Source organism: Nyctereutes procyonoides, unplaced genomic scaffold (assembly GCF_905146905.1).
Source record: "Nyctereutes procyonoides isolate TBG_1078 unplaced genomic scaffold, NYPRO_anot_genome, whole genome shotgun sequence".
Lineage (NCBI taxonomy): Eukaryota > Metazoa > Chordata > Mammalia > Carnivora > Canidae > Nyctereutes > Nyctereutes procyonoides.
This window is the reverse complement of record NW_026575130.1, coordinates 5625922-5645341: the sequence shown is the minus strand read 5'-3', so window position 1 is coordinate 5645341 and position 19420 is coordinate 5625922. Positions and strand designations below refer to the sequence as shown.

The 19420-nt window shown below is 37.3% G+C and overlaps 1 protein-coding gene and 1 non-coding gene across 9 annotated transcripts in view; one reads left to right on the top strand and one right to left on the bottom strand.

Moving 5' to 3' along the window:
- Window positions 1-19420, top strand: part of ANK2 (ankyrin 2) — a 654899-nt gene that overhangs the window by 347278 nt on the left and 288201 nt on the right. The window lies entirely within an intron of this gene.
- On the bottom strand, window positions 19096-19201 carry LOC129521272 (U6 spliceosomal RNA). Its single transcript, XR_008666786.1, has one exon. It is a non-coding gene; the product is annotated as a U6 spliceosomal RNA (small nuclear RNA).

Genomic DNA, 19420 nt, shown 5'->3' with positions numbered 1-19420 from the left:
GGATTTCAGACTCCACGGATTAAGAATATTGGAAATGAAATTTGGAGTCTTGAAAGAATTGAGTGATGTAAGCAGATCACAGAAGAGAATGTAACACCAGGAGTGAGAACCTGCTGCCTGGGCATGTAATCACAAGCAGAGAATGAGCAAGGTCAGGGAGAAACAAAGAAAAGAACATTTATGCCCTAATTAGCCAGCAATTTGTTATAAAACAGCCTTGCCACCTGGAGAGCAGAATTAAAAAATTTATTGGCACGAACCATCAAAAGAGCCAAATGAGAGCAGGCCGTCTTCCAGGTCCTCAGCACTGACTACAGTGGACAATTGGCAACAGCGACACAGATCTCGAAGTCTGAGTGAGAAGAAAGCGTGCTTTAGTAGAGTGAGACATAATACAATCAAAGATTAATACAATCAGAGTTCATGAGAACTACATATTGCAATTAGTTCAATAATGAATTTGGCCTTTGCACAACTACATGATACTCTAAACTGGGTGTTTTGCTGCCACATGAGACTATATAGGACAAGGAGAGAGCTGCCCATCTCTTTATTGCATCATCCTTTATGCTACACTTTTCCATCGAGAGGTAATGTTTCCCTTTAGCTTTGCATCCATGTGTGACTCACTGTTCTTTCTTATGTTGAATATCCGGTGTATTTCTCTAACTCATCACTCCTACCTTTAGCACTATTCATTCATTCTCTAGCCCCCTACAAGGACTGCATGAGACTCTTCTATCTGTAATGCTCCTTCCAGAGTTGTCTCTTCTGCTTGACTCCTCCCTTTCGTCTTGTGTTCTAGGCATGGGTACTTACTAGCATTAGGTCATGCTGCTACCTGATACTATCTCCCTCTGTGTTGACACTTGACCAGAACAATCTGACCTGATCTAACCCGACTCATCCCAAGCCCCATTGGATGCCCTGGTCAACACTGTCACTTCATTCATGTGCTGAGAGTCAGTCCACATTTCAATCTTTACACCACTTGTCTCTTTTGTCCCTGACCGCGGGTGGACACTGCAGAGAACTGGCACACAAATTCTCCGCTCCATGCTTTTCTGCTCAGAGAGACTACATCTTTATTCTCCAAATTAAAGCGTAGGTCCCTTTGTTCATTTCCCTTCTCTTGGTATGCTTTTTCTCCTAGACAAAGTTGATCGGCTCTATTCCTGGAATGCCAACTTTGTCACTCTATCATTTAAAAACTCTTGGCATCGCTAAAGTCATGAAACTATGAGTCCTAACCAGAAGGTTAGTGATGATTCTCCCAGCACATGATTATGTGGCATCTTTTACTCTGAGATTAATCAGTATAAATGGCATTGTCCCATGTTTTAATTTTTTCTTCTAATTGAGTGAACTTAGTGACTCTGAGTTTGAATCCCAACAAAAATATACTTACTTTAATTTCCTGGTTTGGGCACATCAGATAAACAGTAAATTCACTGGAAGACGAAGTATCCATTTACCCTAAGAGTCCATCAGTACAATTTAGGAGCCAACCAATCAAACACTCTTAATATTTTCTTTTTAGAGAGATTTTATTTTTTTTTAAAGATTTTATTTATTTATTCATAGAGACACACACAGAGAGAGAGGCAAGGACACAGGCAGAGGTAGAAGCAGGCTCTATGCAGAGAGCCCGACTTGGGACTCAATCCAGAGTCTCCAGGATCACGCCCTGGGCTGCAGGCGGCGCTAAATCGCTGCGCCACTGGGGCTGCCTGAGAGATTTTATTTTTAAGTAACCTCTGCACCCAGTGTGAGGCTTGAACTCACAACCCTGAGATCAAGAGTTTCACGCTCCAATGACTAAGCCAGCCAGGCATCCCTCAAACACTCTTTTTTGTCCTCAGGTAGTAATCATTCCTGCTCAACCAGACTACTCTACCTTTCTTTCCATAGAGATCCTCTAACCCCATTCCCTTGTATAACTTTCCTGATTTTACTTACTGCTGCCATTGAATGCACTGTCTTTTAAAAACCCTTAAACACTAATTAAATTAATTTATGGAGTATGTCATTACCATCCCCTTCTGCCTTGATCTTTTCTATCCAAGACAATAAGCCCCTGGGACGTTTGAAATGCTTATGTTTAGTTGCTTAGTAAATCCTTAGTACCCATCATAACATTAGATTTTGATGACAGTAATGGTGATGGATAAAGGAGGCTATCACACCCCAGAGAAGTTATGAGCCAAGAATGTCTAGTTAGATTTATTTAGAAAGAAGTAACGGACAGGATGAAGCAGTAAGAATAAGATTGGGTTCATTTTAAATTGATATGACAACCATCCCATAGTCCTAAAATAATGACTGCTTCTCTTGTATATTGTACATGACTAAATTGCCTCACATTTATTTAAAAAACAAAGCCTTAAATGAAATAGCAGCTGACAGAAGCTTAGGCCTTATGTCTTTTCAGTCAGATTTGGGACAGGGACTGGCAGAGAGCATGGTTTCAAAGTCAGTCAGCTGACAATAGTAAGCTAGAATAATCGCAATTAGAGTTCACTGTGATAAAGGTTATGATATGTATTTCTTTTTAATATTTTATTTATTTATTCATGAGAGACACACAGAGAGGGGGGGAGGCAGAGACACAGGCAGAGGGAGAAGCAGGCTCCATGCAGGGAGACTGATGAGGGACCTGATCCTGGGACTCCAGATCACGCGTGGGCCAAAGGCAGACGCTCTACCACCGAGCCACCCAGACGTCCCATGATACGTATTTTTCAAGAGTGGTACAGAGAGGGGCACCTGGCCGGCACAGTCAGTAGAGCATGTGACTCTTGATCTTGGGGTCGTAAGTTCAAGCCCCAGTTGGGGATAGAGTTTACCTTAAAAAAAAAAAAAGAGTGGTACAGAAATTCACAGTATGGGTCCCTACTCAGACGAAGGGACAGATAGGGCTTCATAAAAATCTCCATGGATTTCACACCTTTGTCTTACCTGGACTCTAACCTACGTTGGCTACCAAGATGACTCTTCCCAGACTTAATTCAAATCTACCTTCTTCTTAAGACAGATTTCCTCGTTGCTTGATCAACTAATATATTCACTCTTTCCTACTTAGGGTTTTCTTAACCCTGGTGGGATTCATTACTTCCTTTTAGTTGTCAAAATCACTTTCTAGTTTGGTCTAGGCTTCGATAGCAGTATACCCAATCCCTCCCTGATTTTGAATAAAGTTAACACCGTACAGCCAGAGAGGTCCAACAGAAGGACAAGTACCTTTGGCAAGGCATTGACAGGCTAAACCACACACTTTTACCAGCACGTTTACAATTGCCCTATTAATATAGGTAGAAAAGGACTCTGGCTTAATGATAATCTAAGGGTGACTTGGTATGGAAAAGAAGGCCAATAAAAAACCCTAGCTTTTTCTAATAATATTTACATGCCCAAACCAGCTCCCCTTTTCAGGGCTCATTCAGCCCGGAGGGAAGGATTCAAAGACTCAGTCCCATGGAATCATAAAATTAGCAATTTCAAGCTGCATATACAATTGGATTTCTGGGGGGAAACTGTTTCCAGTGCTACATAGTTCTGGTGCCGGTCCCTTCCAATGTTCAAACCATTTTACAGGACTGGTCTTTGTGATATCCAAATAACATGAGCATGAGATATCCTCAGGATTCAAAGATACCAGTGACTATTTTCTTAGAGTTGAGTTGTGCAGGGAAGTTGTGGGAGCTGTTTAGGCAATAACAATGCCCATGCGATACTCAACCAAAATAGAAGTGCAAGATAGTACCTTGATGACTTCTTTGATTTTCTTATTTTTTCCCCTAAAATAAATTGTTCCTTCAAAGAAAGGTTTGTTTGTTTTTTTTCTGTCCTGCCTTTCCAGCATCTAAAACATGGGTTTAGACTTTTTTTTTGGGGTGCTATAATTGTAGATATCAGAGTGTCTTTACTCAAACTATTTCTATGATAAGATTTATGACAATTATATCTTGCTGTTAGTAGCAATGTCAACTGTCACAGAGATTGTGTCTTTTAATTCTTAGTTTTGCACAATGCGTGGCACATAAATGTGGCTCAGTTAATTTATTTTTTAAATAATGAGTCAATAGACTAATTATTGGTTCAATATATACAATTTAGATCTCTACTAAATGAAATTGAAGAATACCATAATATATATATCTGGATAATACATCCAAAGCAATGCAGTATACCTGGATCATCTGTGTAATTCAGATGAAACTAGATCTCAACCTGAATTATTTAAATAATTCCTCTGCAGAAGACTATAGGCTGGGGTAGAACAAAGCAAGGAGAATGGCATTCTTTCCTACAGTCAGCTTTTAAAACACCCGACTCTCTTGTTACCATGGCAAGAAAGTCTCCTGGGTGCATTGCCAGGAGGTTCTCCCTTAGAAATTGAAAAGACGAAAGAAATGAAGGGAAAGAAGCAACCTATTGCTGTATTTTCTGAAAACAGCCTGACTCTCCTGCTGATCATCGACTGCTGCCACGCCATGGAAACACCTCATCCAATGGTGCCCAGGCCGCCTCTACTCAGCATGCTGGAAGCTGGTGATTAATTTTGTTTGACAGCAGCAAAAAGTGTGTCCTACCTTGGATGCCAGCTGATTATTTCCAGTATGGTTGCTGCTGAAAATTCCATTAATGATTTGCAATAGCTATTCAACTTGAAGAGAGAAAAGTGCTTTCCTGAAAAAAAGAAAAGTAAAATGGACCTAGTCTTAAGGAAAATCCTAATCTACAGAGTGAATATTTGATGACAGACAATTGAGGAATATGCCGGTAACTTCGAAGGTTTTTTTTTTTTTTTGTTTTTGTTTTTGTTTTTGTTTTTGCACAAAAGGATTGGTCTGTTAATGTCAATGTATCACTAAAGAATGTGTTGTGAAAATAATAAAAAATTTTGATTGATGTGCTTTCCTTTTCTTTCCAGTATTCAAATATGACAAATTCTCATGTGCGACTTGTGTGTATTTATTAAGTGCCTACAGTGTTCAAGACCCTCAGTAGAATTTATTGAGTTGAATTGAGAGTACTATTATAAGTATTTGCAAATAAGACCTAGTGGAAGCCGTTGGAGAGCCCCCCTCTAAGACAGTGATTCTCAACTGGGGCTGCACATTAGAATCCCCATAAAAGACTTAAAAAAATTCTCTCACTCCCCAGAGAGTTTGATTTAACTCATCCAGTGTGAGGCTTGTGCCTCAGTCTTTTTTTGTTTGTCTCCTCGTGTCCATAACATGCAACCAGATTTGAGAATGAATAACTGATGTAAAAGGTAATACATGGCCAAGTCTCGGTCTATGGACAAGGGACATTATTTTTAATCATTTGTCTATTTGAAAAGTATAAATATTTAAAAGACTGAAGTTATCAAGAACAGCAGAGATAGACATCCAGGATGAGCATCAAACACAAAACTAAATGTGAGCCAATTCTGTGAACACTGGATAACTAATGAATGTTTGCTATTATCGAAGTTACGGTGGATTTATAACTTTAGCTAGCTAGCAAGAACTCAAATACATTTACGAAATGGGATATTTCAGTAGTTTTTTTTTTCACACTCCCAAAACAACAGTGTTGAAAGTACCTAATATATGATGGAGCAGACATAGATTTAAAAATGTACTTTAGGGGGGATCCCTGGGTGGCTCAGCGGTTTGGTGCCTGCCTTAGGCCCAGGCTGTGATCCTGGAGTCCCAGGATCAAATCCCACATCGGGCTCCCTACATGGAGCCTGCTTCTCCCTCTGCCTGTGTCTCTCCCTCTCTCTCTCTGTCTCTCATGAATAAATAAATAAAATCTTTAAAAAAATTTTTAAAAAAAGTACTTTAGTACCTTGCAATTGAAAGTATGTGGTCCACAGATCATCGGCATTGGGATCATCTGTAGTTTGCTAGAATGTAGAATCTTGGGTTCTACTCCAGACCTAATGAATCAAAATCTGCATTTAAAAAAGATTTTTATATGGACACTAAAGTCTGAGAAACACTACTTTAGTATCTAAATTACTATTACATAATTAGCCATAATCAGTTGGGGGAAGCAGAGAAATAGATATATGTTTTAATGGATTAAATTTCTATTGGACTGTGTGAACAATGAATAGTGTTGACAGGCAACAGTCTCATTTAATCAGTTAGCTTTGTATATTCGTCATACTATATATCTCCATGTAATAATTTACTTAAGTTTGATGAACACATTGAAATTCCCATGACTTTGTCTTGGTATTCCTCTACAGTTCCAATCTCCTTGTCTTGAATAAGGATCTTTTCACTTTAGACATTGGCAATATTTCCTGTGCTTTTCAAATGAATGTCCTCAAAATCACCTCTGAAAAGCAGTTTTATTCTAAGATGTTGTCTCCCTGCCATCCCACTGCACATGGGTTTGGGTGACATATGGCAGATGGGAAAGAAAGGGAAGGGGCTGGAAAACTCTATCCATGGAAACATGGATGCCAGAGTAAACCTGCGGCACACAGGAAGAGGGTCTAGCTTGGGTGCTTACCCATTATTTACCTTGTTAATCTGAATTAAACAACTGTAAATAGTGATTCAGAGAACGTTTGCAAAATAGCAGAATATTTTATGGATGGCTATTTCCCAACAGTGCCTCTGATTCAAGAAAAGACAGTGTATTTACCAATAATTGTGAAAATATTTCTTTTCCCAAATAGTATTAATTTAGTGATCTAGTGAAATACCTTTAGGTTGATATTTAGCAACAAGAGCTATAATATGCTTTATTTTTTTTTAAGATTTATTTATTTATTTATGAGAAACAGAGAGAGAGAGAGAGAGAGAGAGGCAGAGACACAGGCAGAGGGAGAAGCAGGCTCCATGCAAGGAGCCTGATGCAGGACTCAATCCCCGGACTCCAGGATCACGCCCTGGGCCAAAAGGCAGGTGCTAAACTGCTGAGCCACCCAGGGATTCCCCCTGTAATATGCTTTAGTTAGCAGAAACTATCTGCCTTTCTTGAACTTCAGTGTGCAAAAGAAGATCTGAGAATGTTGATCAGAAAAGATATTCCAAACCCTACTGAGATTCTGATTCAGTAACTTGGAGAAAGGCTCAGGAATCTGCACTGAAATAAGCATCCCAGGAAATTCTGTTGTTGGTGCTAAGAATATCACATTTTGAAAAGACATTGCTCTAAGGCATTATGTTCTTAGAAATTGCTAACTTTCCTCCAATATCAGTATTATTTAAATCCCAATTGCTAGTCTATTACCAAGCCTAGTAAATTGTAGATTGATCCACTTAATCAGGCAAGCTTTCTGAAGGAGATATTAGAAAATGATTTTGTATTCACTGTAGGATTTCATATTCTAAGCATTGAAATATACAATCCTGGGATCCCTGGGTGGCGCAGCAGTTTGGCACCTGCCTTTGGTCCAGGGCGCGATCCTGGAGACCCGGGATCGAATCCCACGTCAGGCTCCCGGTGCATGGAGCCTGCTTCTCCCTCTGCCTGTGTCTCTGCCTCTCTCTCTCTCTGTATGACTATTGTAAATAAATAAAAAAAATTAAAAAAAAAGAAATATACAATCCATTATATTTAATTATTGATCATGTTGCATTTTTCTAGGAAATAAGTGAGTTTTTTTTTTTACAAGAAACCTATAAATTAATATCTGACTTTACTGGTGCTGGGAAGTTGTTTTTTTTTTTTTGTTGTTGTTGTTTTGTTTGTTTTTCTTAGTTACTTACCATTATAGGAGGAAAGGAAGAAGGAAGGGAGGGAGGTGAGAGGGAAGGATAAAAAGAAAATAAGTGATGTGTATTGTGAGGTGCTTCAGTGGACTGAGAAATATTGGAAGACAATTGTCCTGTTGTAAATCTGCTACATGGATCAATGTCAGGAACTTTTAATTTTGGAAGAGTGTGGAGTTTGTACCATTTCTCATGCTCAGTTTAGCAGTGAATATTTGCAATTATGACTAGCCAATGACTTCATTTCATTCCCATGTAAAATGGAGCTAAGAGAATTTCTAATATATGTGGAGATATAGAAATTTAAATATTGAGGTTGACAAATTTGAGATCTATCTGAGAAATAAGGGAGAAAAATATTATTGACTTTTGTTACTTCTATTTGGGGACTTATGGTATGACCAAAAGATGATTAAATATCCTTTATGTTTCATATTACTTTATCTCTTGTTCCTAACTTTATGTTGCATCAAACAACAGCACTAAGTGTTTGCAACATTTTAGACTTTGTTATATTCCACATAGTTTATCTCCAATCGGTCATGCAGGGTTTTGTCATGCATGGGAGGTTGTCAAATCTCATTCTCTATATGTCTTTAAAAATAAAATATATTTTAGAAATATATACTTCTGTATTACCAAAGTAAAACATGGGATGCCTGGGTGGCTCAATGGTTGAGCATCTGCCTTTGGCTCAGGTTGTGCTTCTGGGGTCCTGGGATTGAATCCCACATTGGGCTCCCCACAGGGAACCTGCTTCTTCCTCTGCCTGTGTCTCTGTCTCTCTCTACATGTCTCTCTTGAGTAAATAAATAAAATCTTTACAAAATTAAAACATAAATACAAACATAATATTTAAAGTTGAATGTAAAGGATCCTTTTTAATATTATATAATATATATTATATGTTTTTTATATTACTGGTGCTTTCTTGAAAACGACTTGTCAGTGTTGCAATAAAAATCATAAAATCTAAAGTATCAGGGATTTTAGTAATTCCCTCACTAGGAATTTGTCTCAGGAAATAATTAGAAACTTGCATGATTTGTATAAGTAGGTATTGTAGCATCATTTATCAATAGCATAATAGATTTGACTATTGACCTGTAGAAACATGAGTAAACATATCATCGCATATCCATATGAGAGGAAAAGACAGCCATTTAAATTAGTATTTTCCAAAAATAACATACAAAGATTCCCATCATACAATGTAAAGAGAAAAAGAACAGGTATAAGAAAGTTAATTTTGAAAATAAAAAAGATATATATACATTAAAAATTCAGATGGAAACATGTCAAAGTGAAAGTGCAACATTGATCATATCTGGAGTATTGAATTGCAGATGATTTAAACTTTTTTTTCTTTATAACTTCTTGTATAATGCAAAATCTTCAATGATCTAATGAATGATCTAATATTACTTTTAAAATTAGGAAAACATTTTTAAAGAAATATAACTTCAAAAATCTGTGTTGTTTTATGGGTAGCTCTGCTTAAGAACAGTTAGATGGGGGTGCTCCTGGCTGGGTCAGTCTTTAGAGCATTCGATTCTTGATCTCCAGGTTGGGTCATGGAGTTGGGCTGAGAGCTTACTTAATAAACAAAACAAAACAGAATAAACAAAAAAACTCAGGTAGATGGGCTAAGTGAACATTTAGTGTCCTTCAGTTCTATTAGCCATCTGCCCAGTCCTATTAACCAGTAACCACTGAAAGGAATTCTATCCAATTAGTAAAGGCAGAAAGAAACCATGCTTTTGTGAGTTCTATCCGTATCTCTGTGCGTATCTGCTGCCTTAAACTAATGGACTATTTATTGAGTTCAAGCTGTCCCCAAGGAAGGCTGTTTTACTTTGCTTCTATGCAAGCGTTCACTTTTTACAACTAGCTACTGAATCAAAACCAGCAGCTGGCCAACCATGCTGTCGCACAGAACAACAGCCTGAGTCCAAGATTCTCAAGAGTGAGCCTGCTCGGATATCTTGAATATGCCTGCGTAAAAAAGCAGACACCACTGAGGGTGGTTCTGTCTTCTTCTGTTCATATGATAAATACGTAAAATTTGAAGACAAAACAAGGGCCACATCCTATTGGGTGACCTTGGGAAACTCCATTGCACTTCAGTTTATTTATCTTTAAAATAGGAATCATAATGACTTTCTCGGATTATCTCCTATAAAATATTGTAAGATAAAGGTTTCTAAACTGCGGTGTTACATGATAATACTCACCTTTTTCACATTTTTTTTTCTTTTCCTTTGTATATAGTGTTGCTAAAGAGACAGTAAAATAGCAGCAGTCCTCCTGCTTTGCCCAGGACTCATGCCGCTTTTTAATGTGATCTCAAAATGGAGTGCAACTGGATGGCCTGATGCTATTTATTATCACCACTTAAAGTGAACCCATATGCCAGTGACATATTGAGCTGACAAGCTGTGATGTCATTGGCAGGAGCAGCACTTCCAGAAGGCGGAATTGCTGAGGATTGTTTATGACATTATCGTATGAACATATTGAATGCTGCTTGGTCAATAGTAGCAGTGGTGTCTGGGGAAATAAGGTCAAGTGAACTGAAGTACTGAGTTACTAATGATTTAGGGGTGACAGCCTTTTCGAGGCATCAGCTAGACGCAATGGATTATGTGTTCTCTTTCTAAAATTAAGCTTATGTCCCAAAGAGTTGTCAGCACTTATTTCTTTTGCCTTCAAAGAGCTTATTAATTTTGTGGTAGATGGACATTTTCCTTTTCTTTGTCAAAATAGAAAAATACCCAGCTGTGAACCCATCCTGCTGTTTTCTTTAGCTGTTTTATTACTGAATTTATAGAACAGTATTCCTGCCTTTTTGAGAAAGGAGAAATATTATTGATGTATTTTACAATGGGGAGTATACTGTTCTGATTCTCTTTCTACCTTACTGATTATACCTTCCCTGACACCCTACCTAGATCATTCTATGACTTTTTTTTTCTGGAGCCTGGTAAGGAAAGAAACTTGAGTCAGCACCATGTATTTTTAAAGCCTTAAAAACCAAAATTCATTGTCCTGTAGGTAGTGGAGTTTTGATGAAGACAGGGAGTTATGGTAATAATAATCATGGAAAGATCATGTTGGCAGGTATGTGGACTGCAGGCAGGGAGACATGGAAGGAAGTTACTAAAATCCAGAAGACAGATGGGAATTTCTTAGTGAGAGCATTAGTAGTCAGGGATTAGAAGGATTCAAGAAAAATTTAAGAGGTAAAATCAACAAGTATAGACTGGGTGTAAAGATGATTCCAGTTTTCTAGATTAGGTCCCTAGGGTGATACATCAGGAAGTGGCTACCAGTGCTTTTTGTCTACTTACACTGTTTCTTGAGCTTTTAATTTCCACATCTTTAAATTGCATTTACTTGTTTTTTATGTTTGTTTTTTTCTTTTAGATTGTTCGATACTTGAGGACAGGAAAATGCTTTGCTTTAGGTCTCTTACTGCTCAGCACACTGCTTGGCACATTTCAAAAAATGTTTTTTAAAGGAGTCACCTTGAATATAATTATAACTGTATTTCTTTTCTTTTATTTATTTAAAGATTTTTATTTGTTTATTCATGAGAGACACAGAGAGAGGCAGAGACATAGGCAGAGGGAGAAGCAGGCTCCCTGCAGGGAGCCTGATGTGGGACTCGATCCCAGGACCCTGGGATCATGCCCTGGGCTGAAGGCAGACACTTGACCACTGAACCACCCAGGTGCCCCCTATAACTGTATTTCTTTTAAACATATGTTGACTTTCTTTCTCATTAATCTGAATCATTGTGTCATTATTGAAAATTATCTGATCAGGTGAAATAAATATTTCAATTGCACATGGGTCCTTGTCTTAATTGACTTTCCCTCAGTGTACCACAAATACACAAAATATAATAAAGCAAAAATACTTAAACATAACCAAAGATGAAAACTCAAAGCTGTTTTAACTATTAATTTAAGAGAGTAGAGCCAGTTGCAAGCCCAACATTCTTAATGTCTTGCTTCTGGAGGCTGTAGTTCTAACTAACCTAAGTATGGTCCTTCATGACTTTGGAGAATGATGAACCTGCCATATGGGTTAGCTGGACTTTAAGATTATCTCTAGAGCAAAACTGTTGATACTACTCTCCTAAGGAAGAGATTTATTTGTGGTTATCGCAGTGGAATCGTTTTCATTTCTTAAAGCAATCTGTCATTTCACGGTCAACCTAGAATGGTGGTATTTTCCATTGTTATTCTTTATCACTAGAAGACTATAAAAATCAGGAATAATAAATCAAAGCTCCTGGGAGCCTTTTAAAACTGTTGGAAAAGCGGTTTTGTTTATCAAGTACACAGTTTGGTATGCCTACTTTTCATATAGTTTTGAGAATATATGCTCAATATAATTAATATAAACTCTACTATTTATAAGATTTAGATTCTAATCAAATTAAAGATCATTGTCTAAATTGAGCCATGACCAATTTTTTATGATTATGAATTATGACTAGGCTACACAGGAAAACCGATCTCATGACTTTATACTCTTACGTGTTAGAATGTTCAAATCTGGAATTACCATGACTATCTGCAAGGTCATTAGAATCCCTTTAAAGGGGAAGCAAGGCATTCTGCTACTTGGAAAAATATCTGTCACATCTGTAACTGGCATGGTCTGCTTCACTCATTTTCCTTAATCTATGCCCTGTCACCTGTTGGTTAGTGAGAGTGACCCGCTGATTTTGTTTTCTTTATCAAACCTTTGTTTCTGTAGGACTATATTTAGAATCAGTTTCTCTATGACAGAAAAGTAAAAGGAGAGGTGAAAGAAGATGAAACCAGGGATGCTTTGAAGAGCAAATAGCAAAGATGGGAAGGGAGTGGATGAACAGAGGAAAAAGACACAGGAAAGTCCTGTAGGGACAGTGTAGTAACCTCCACATGATCTATTATTAGTGCATTGACCATACGGACAAAATTGTATGGAAACACTTTAACCTATATAATACATGAGCAAACTGTTTTCAAGTCCTTCAAAGGCATTACTTATATATATTATTCTTATCAGACTCCAGAAATTTGTCTACTATAAAGAAGTTGAATTTCTTTAAACAAAAACCTCAATATAGAGTTTTCACTAACTCAGAATATCTTTTTTTAAAAGATTTTATTTATTTATTTGAGACAAAGAGAGCATACATGTGCATGCGTGAGCAGGGAGGGGGTGGCAAGAGGCAGAGAGAGGGAGAAGCAGATGCCCTGCTGAGCAGGGAGCATGTGGCAGGGCTCCATTCCTGGACCCTGAGATCATGACTGAGCTGAAGGCAGACACTTGACTGAGTCATCCAGGTGCCCCAGAATGTCTTTTCTTTTAATTAGTCCCATTAATAAGATTTTACTGCATGTATCTAGTACCACTCACCACTTTACATTTAAAAACTCAATGTTAACTGACATCAGTGAGAAGTTCCCGTAGACATTGATTGCTTTTAAGTTTGAAAGGAGTATACTTCTAAATAGTCATTAGTTCCTTCAAAGAAGATGATTCCATTCCAGGGTAACACATTCCTTGGTGCCCAGCTAGAATGATGGGGCATTTCTCCCAATTAGTAAAGCTGGCTTACATTTAATTTAAATTAATCACTAATTGAACTATCTTGATCCTAGCAGCATGACATGTAGGACTATTTAGCAATGAAGTAGTAAGAAGCTGAGTATTTATTTATTTAAAATATTTTATTTATTTATTCATGAAAGAGAGACAAAGGCAGAAGGCAAAGGATCCCTGCAGGGAGCCTGATGTGGGACTCGGTCCTGGAACTCCAGGATCATGCCCTGAGCCCAAGGGAGGCGCTCAACCACTGAGCCACCCAGGCATCCCAGAAGATGAATATTTAATAGAAAGAAAGATCTGTTTTTTAATTGAAAAATTCATTATCACTGACAATTCTTGGGGAAATTTTTGCTATCATGGCAATTATTCTTAGCAGAATCTTGCCTTGCTTTTCTGCTGTAGAATCAAGGTGTTTTGATGATATGACTCTAAATAAGAATCACCTTGGGAAATGATTTCCCTTGAAGAAATTATTTAAATCACTTGTGGAGAATACTTAATAGTTGTTAGTTTAGACTTCAAATAGATTTGCATGGTAAGTGATAAAGTGTTTTTAATGATGAGGAAAGATTATTTATTATTAACAAGCACAACTGGCCACTCATCTGTCAAGTCTCCATTTAGATGTTTTTTCTTCAAGGAAATCTTTTCTACCTATAATTAAGTGAACTTAATCATTACATTCTACACAAGTCCTCAATAAATATTTGCTAAAAAAATACATGAAAACCTATATGTAATATACAAAAATTTTACTTTTTCTATTAACTTGGATTTGAATTTGCATGATTTATAATTTGTATCTAAATATGCAGCAAATATCTACAATAAGTCAGCTTTATTTGCTACTAGGATGCATTACTTCTTATTTCATTAAGATTACATTTATTTTTAGATTTTTAAGAAGTTATACATATTATTAATTTAGTTAATAATTAATTTAATATCACTATTAATGATGAAATGCCCATCATTATTAAAACTTAATGAAAGATGTTTAGCTTTTTTTTTTTAAGATTTTATTTATTTACTCATGAGAGACACACAGAGAATGAGAGAGAGAGGCAGAGGGAGAAGCAGGCTCCCTGCAGGGAGCCCAACATGGGACCCAATCCCAGGTCTTCAGGATCAGGCCCTGGGCAGAAGGCAGCGCTAAACCGCTGAGCCACTCGGGCTGCCCAGATGTTTAGTTTTAATGCACAATTTCCTCTTCCACTTTATCCATTGGACTGATTATAAGACCAATTCACCTTCAGTATTTGAAACATACATGAGACTATTCCTCTGTTGTGGATAATTGTTTCAGTTGTGAATATTATATAAGCAAGGAGAGAAAATATGGTTTAAATGTTCTGACTTAAAATACTTTGCATCTTATGAATATTATGTGCAGAATGCCTCAGTATTTTATTCCCTGTTCTCTCTTTACATTTTATATATTTAGTGCTCATTGTTATGTTTCTTGAAATAAAATATCATATAAGTTCTGCCATAAATGTTGAACCAGCTTTATAAAAGTGGTCTTGCTTAAAACTACAGAATTTGTCTGGGAGTCACACGGGAAGGTAGGAATGTGTCCGGGCAGCTCTCAGATGCATGCCCTCAGCCCTTTCTTGAGAGCACGATGCATGTCTCTGTAGTTTCTCAATTCCTCTTGCAGTTAGATAGCACAAGTTACTTGCATCTGGTTTTCAACTCCATTCCCAAACAGGGTCCATGGCTATAAGGAGTGGAAAAGCAGGATTACTATTTATTCCTCCCACTGTGTAATCTATAAAACTCTCTAAGCCAAGCAAAGTCTTGTAGGCATTGAAGGTCAAAACAGCAACATAGATACATTCATTGATAGTGCTAGTGTTGCTTGGGTAACAAGAAATCTAGACAACAGGCAGCCAGAAATCTTAATCTCATTAAAGAAACTAGCTGATAGCAAATTGGAAATATTTGATTTTGTATATCTGGTATTTTGAGTCCATTCACTTAAGGTTTTTTTTTTCTTCTTAAGACTATATCTCCAAAGGATATTGAAATTTTATGCTAAGTTTAACTGATATGAGAGTTATGGCTGATATGCTTAGACTCCGGTTGGTAGAGACTCTGCTTCTTCTCACATTGGGCTTCTGAGATCTCCCTCGGGGTTGTCATCCACCTGCCAAATGAGGAGGTGAGAATGTGGAGGATGGTGCAGGGGGTCTAAAGGAGGATTGTGCAACTCTGGGAGGGGTTATATATATATATATATATATATATATATATATATATAATCTTCCGCTTAGGTTCCATAATCTATCTTGTGGTCTAACCAAGTGAAAAAGGTGTGAGAAAATGAGGTCTTCAGGGGGGTGACCATTTTCCAAAAACAACACTTTTTCATGAAAAGGCAGCATTAGTTTTTGGTGATTCACTTCTCTACTAAGAGTGAATGTGATTGCCATTTTCAAACAACAATGAAAACTGTTGTTAGAGTATGGTATTGAAAACAAGGCTATTTTTAAAAATGGAAACTAGGAGGCATCTGGGTAGCTCAGTCAGTTAAGCCTCTGACTCTTTTTTTTTTAAGATTTTATTTATGTATTCATAGAGACACACACAGAGAGAGAGAGAGAGAGAGAGAGAGAGAGAGAGAGGCAGAGACACAGGCAGAGGGAGAAAAAGGCTCTATGCAGAGAGCCTGACTTAGGAATCGATCCAGGGTCTCCAGGATCACACCCTGGGCTGCAGGTGACGCTAAACCGCTGCGCCACCAGGGCTGCCCACCTCTGACTCTTGATTTCAGATCAGGTCACGATCTCAGGTCATGATCTCAGGGTTCAGCCTGAATTGGTCTCTGTGCTCTGCGGGGAGTCTGCGTGAGGATTCTCTCTCCCTCTCCCTCTGATCCCTCTCCAACTCACTCTCTCTCTCTCTCTCATATAAATAAATCTAAAAAAAAAAAAAACAACCCAGAAACTAAATACTATTAATTTGTAATTGAGTAAGTTTAGGACTAGCAGGGTTTTAGAACTAGAGGGGTTGCTATGTCATGAAATAGAATCCCATTTAGATGATTAAGGAGATATTCTTAGATTTCAGAAATTCAGAACAGTTGTTCCCCTTTTTTACTTCTGGTGATTATTTTTAAGTGAAGAGATAAAAATCCCTCTTTCTGCAGTAGCTTAAATAAAATTGCTAAGCAGAATGATAGTTTTATTTAGAAGATATATACAACACATCTTTTTGTGTTAAAATGATTATATAAATATTCTATGATGCTAAAATAAATTACTGTGATTAAGAATAACTATGTCCTCATATACTTTGCAAAGTATTTCTAGGTCTTTATGCCACTTGGGCCCCTCGATGACCCTTTGAGAAAGTTAGAATAGGTATTTTTAGCTCTCCTTTTGGACAAGGAATATAATAGAGAGTTGGCGTTTTTGTTTGTTTGTTTTAAGATACTCATAGAGTTTAAATGGCTATCTCAAAAGCCTTTAGATAATAAAGGTTAGATGAGTGAGAACTGTAACCATTATGGTGCTGTTTTCGTGACCCATAGTGATACCTATCCAGACACTGGGAAGGACCATTATTGTAGATTTTTCAGTTTGTACAATCTATACACATGACCACAGATGCAGATAATGTGAGCATCACCAAGGTGACTGAAATGACAGATCAGCATTGCTGGTTTTTTCATTTTGCTGGTGCAGGCATATTTTGTGTATTGGCTTTTAAATATTTATAGGATAGAATTCCAAGAGTGGACAGATATTATGCGTTTTTTCTTTTAATCCACAAGGCGAAAGTCATCAAAACTGTAGCTTCAATGTATGTATTTCTAAACAAACCCAGATCTATTTCTACTATTTTCAAGAACTGCTTTTATTTCGTACAATTGACTTTTCATCCTTTATTCGTTGCCTCTTTATTGAGTTTTTATTGCCTAGATTGTTCAGTACAGAGATAAAAGACAAGGCCCCTTTACTCAAGATCACAGTCTCATGAGATACAGACCGAGAGGAAGCTGAGAATTCTTATAGTCTAATAAAGGTGAAGAAAGAAGGGAGCCTTATAAGCCCTGGGAAGAGAGGTTAACAGCCTTGGGGAGGATGGAGAATGGGTGGTGTAGAAGTGTTCTGGAGGAGGTCATATTTGAATTGATTCTGGAAGGATGAGTAAGAGTTCAAGTGGACATGTATTGCTTTTTAAAATGTAAAATAAGTCTAAAATATTATATCCACATCTGGGCTTCAGAAAAAAATATTTAAAGGACAGCTCAGTAGAAAGTCATTAACACTGGGAAACAAAAGTAATAAAAACTACTAGGTGCTAAAGTCAGCATGAAATAAATATGGTTAGATTCATAATGAACTTGAACTTATGTACTTCCTCACTTATTGTGACCTACATATATTTCTTGATTTGTAAAGTTTATCCTTTTCTTTAACTCTGTCCCTGTTCTGACTCTAGTTATCCTAAATGAAATATGTCCATACACCCACTGTGAGGCACTTATTATATGTATTTTTTTCTTATAAGTATATAAATATTATGTATGTTAGTTGATTATTTATGCCTAGTCTCATTGTATCAGCCCTCATCTTTCATAGATTTCTGTAGCACTTACATTTCTGTGGGTTTTTTTTTTTTTTCATTATTCCCAGGGCAATATAGATTGCCTACCTAGATGTCATCCATGTTTGCAAATTTTGACTTTGTATGTGAAAACAAAAACCTTTATCTAATTTTCTTTTAAGAGAGATAAATTCTTATCTTCTGAAACAGTTTATTAGGAGTGCTGCATGACTGTAGGAGAGAAAGGGAAAGATAGAAAGATAAAGCACAAGTCAAATTTATTTGAGTTGTCCACAGTGAGCAATGATGAACTTCTCGCTGTTCTTGATTTTCTTGAAGCCAAAATGCTCCATGTTTTCTAAAATCTTCACATCCTCTTTCACTTTGCCAAAGACCTTATGCTTGCCATCAACCACACAGTCTTAGCAGTGCAGGTGAAAAACTGGGAATCATTTGTATTGGGTTTAGTATTTGCTGTGGGCAAGATGCCAGCCAGGACCTCTATGTTTTGGGATAAAGTTCTCATCAGCAAATTTCTCCCCATGGATAGACTTGCTACTAGTGCCATTATGGTGTGTGAAATCACCACCTTGACACATAAATTCCCAAATAATTCCGTGAAATGTGGAACCTTTATAACCAAATCCCAGTGTTCGGAATGCAAAAGGTTTCTGCAGTCTTTGGAACTTTGCAAATAGCGTGAAGGCGATGCAATCTAAGGGCTTGTCCTTGACTGCAATGTTCAAGAACAGGATGGATTGACCTTGGCTGGGTGGCAGCATTGTTGGTGGCATCTGCAAAACCTCATTGGTCCTCTTTTTGAAGATTGAAGTGCTTCTAGAATTCCCCGAATAGCATCATATGCTGTCTATAAGAAATCAGAAACCATGAATGTTTTTTTACTGGGTATGTATAAATTCCTGTGTCAGCTATCTCTTGATGCTCTTCATTATTATAAGTACTGTGGCGAACTAGTAATGTTTTGGGAACTGCAGGCTGTGTAGAGCTCAGGGACTCTGGAGTTCTCCAGAGGAGGAGGCATCTCCCTGAGAGGCACAATTGAGTCACTGGGAGTTTTCACAGGCGCCTTTCTGGCTATGTGAGAGGGCCTTCATTAGTATTAGCATTAGCATCATGCTTCATTTTCTTTTTAAAAATTTTTTTATTTTTAATTTGTTTTTATTGAAGTTCGATATGCCAACATATAAAAAATACAGAACGCTTCATGAATTTGCATGTCATCCTTGTGCAGGGGCCATGCTAACCTTCTCTGTTCGTTCCAATTTTAGTATATGTGTTGCCAAAGCAAGCACCATCCTTCATTTTCAAACATAATTTTAAAGTGGAAGTGTTTACCTGTGTAAGGTGAGGATTTAAGAGCACACCATCATGAACAATTGGCCTCACAGTTCTAAAAGCATGATCATAGTCTTATTTTAATGGACTTCATGTAACAAAGCTCAAAAACCTCGGAATATTAATCTTTTACAAAACGGTATTTAGAAAAGAAGAACATTGTATGTCTCCAAAAG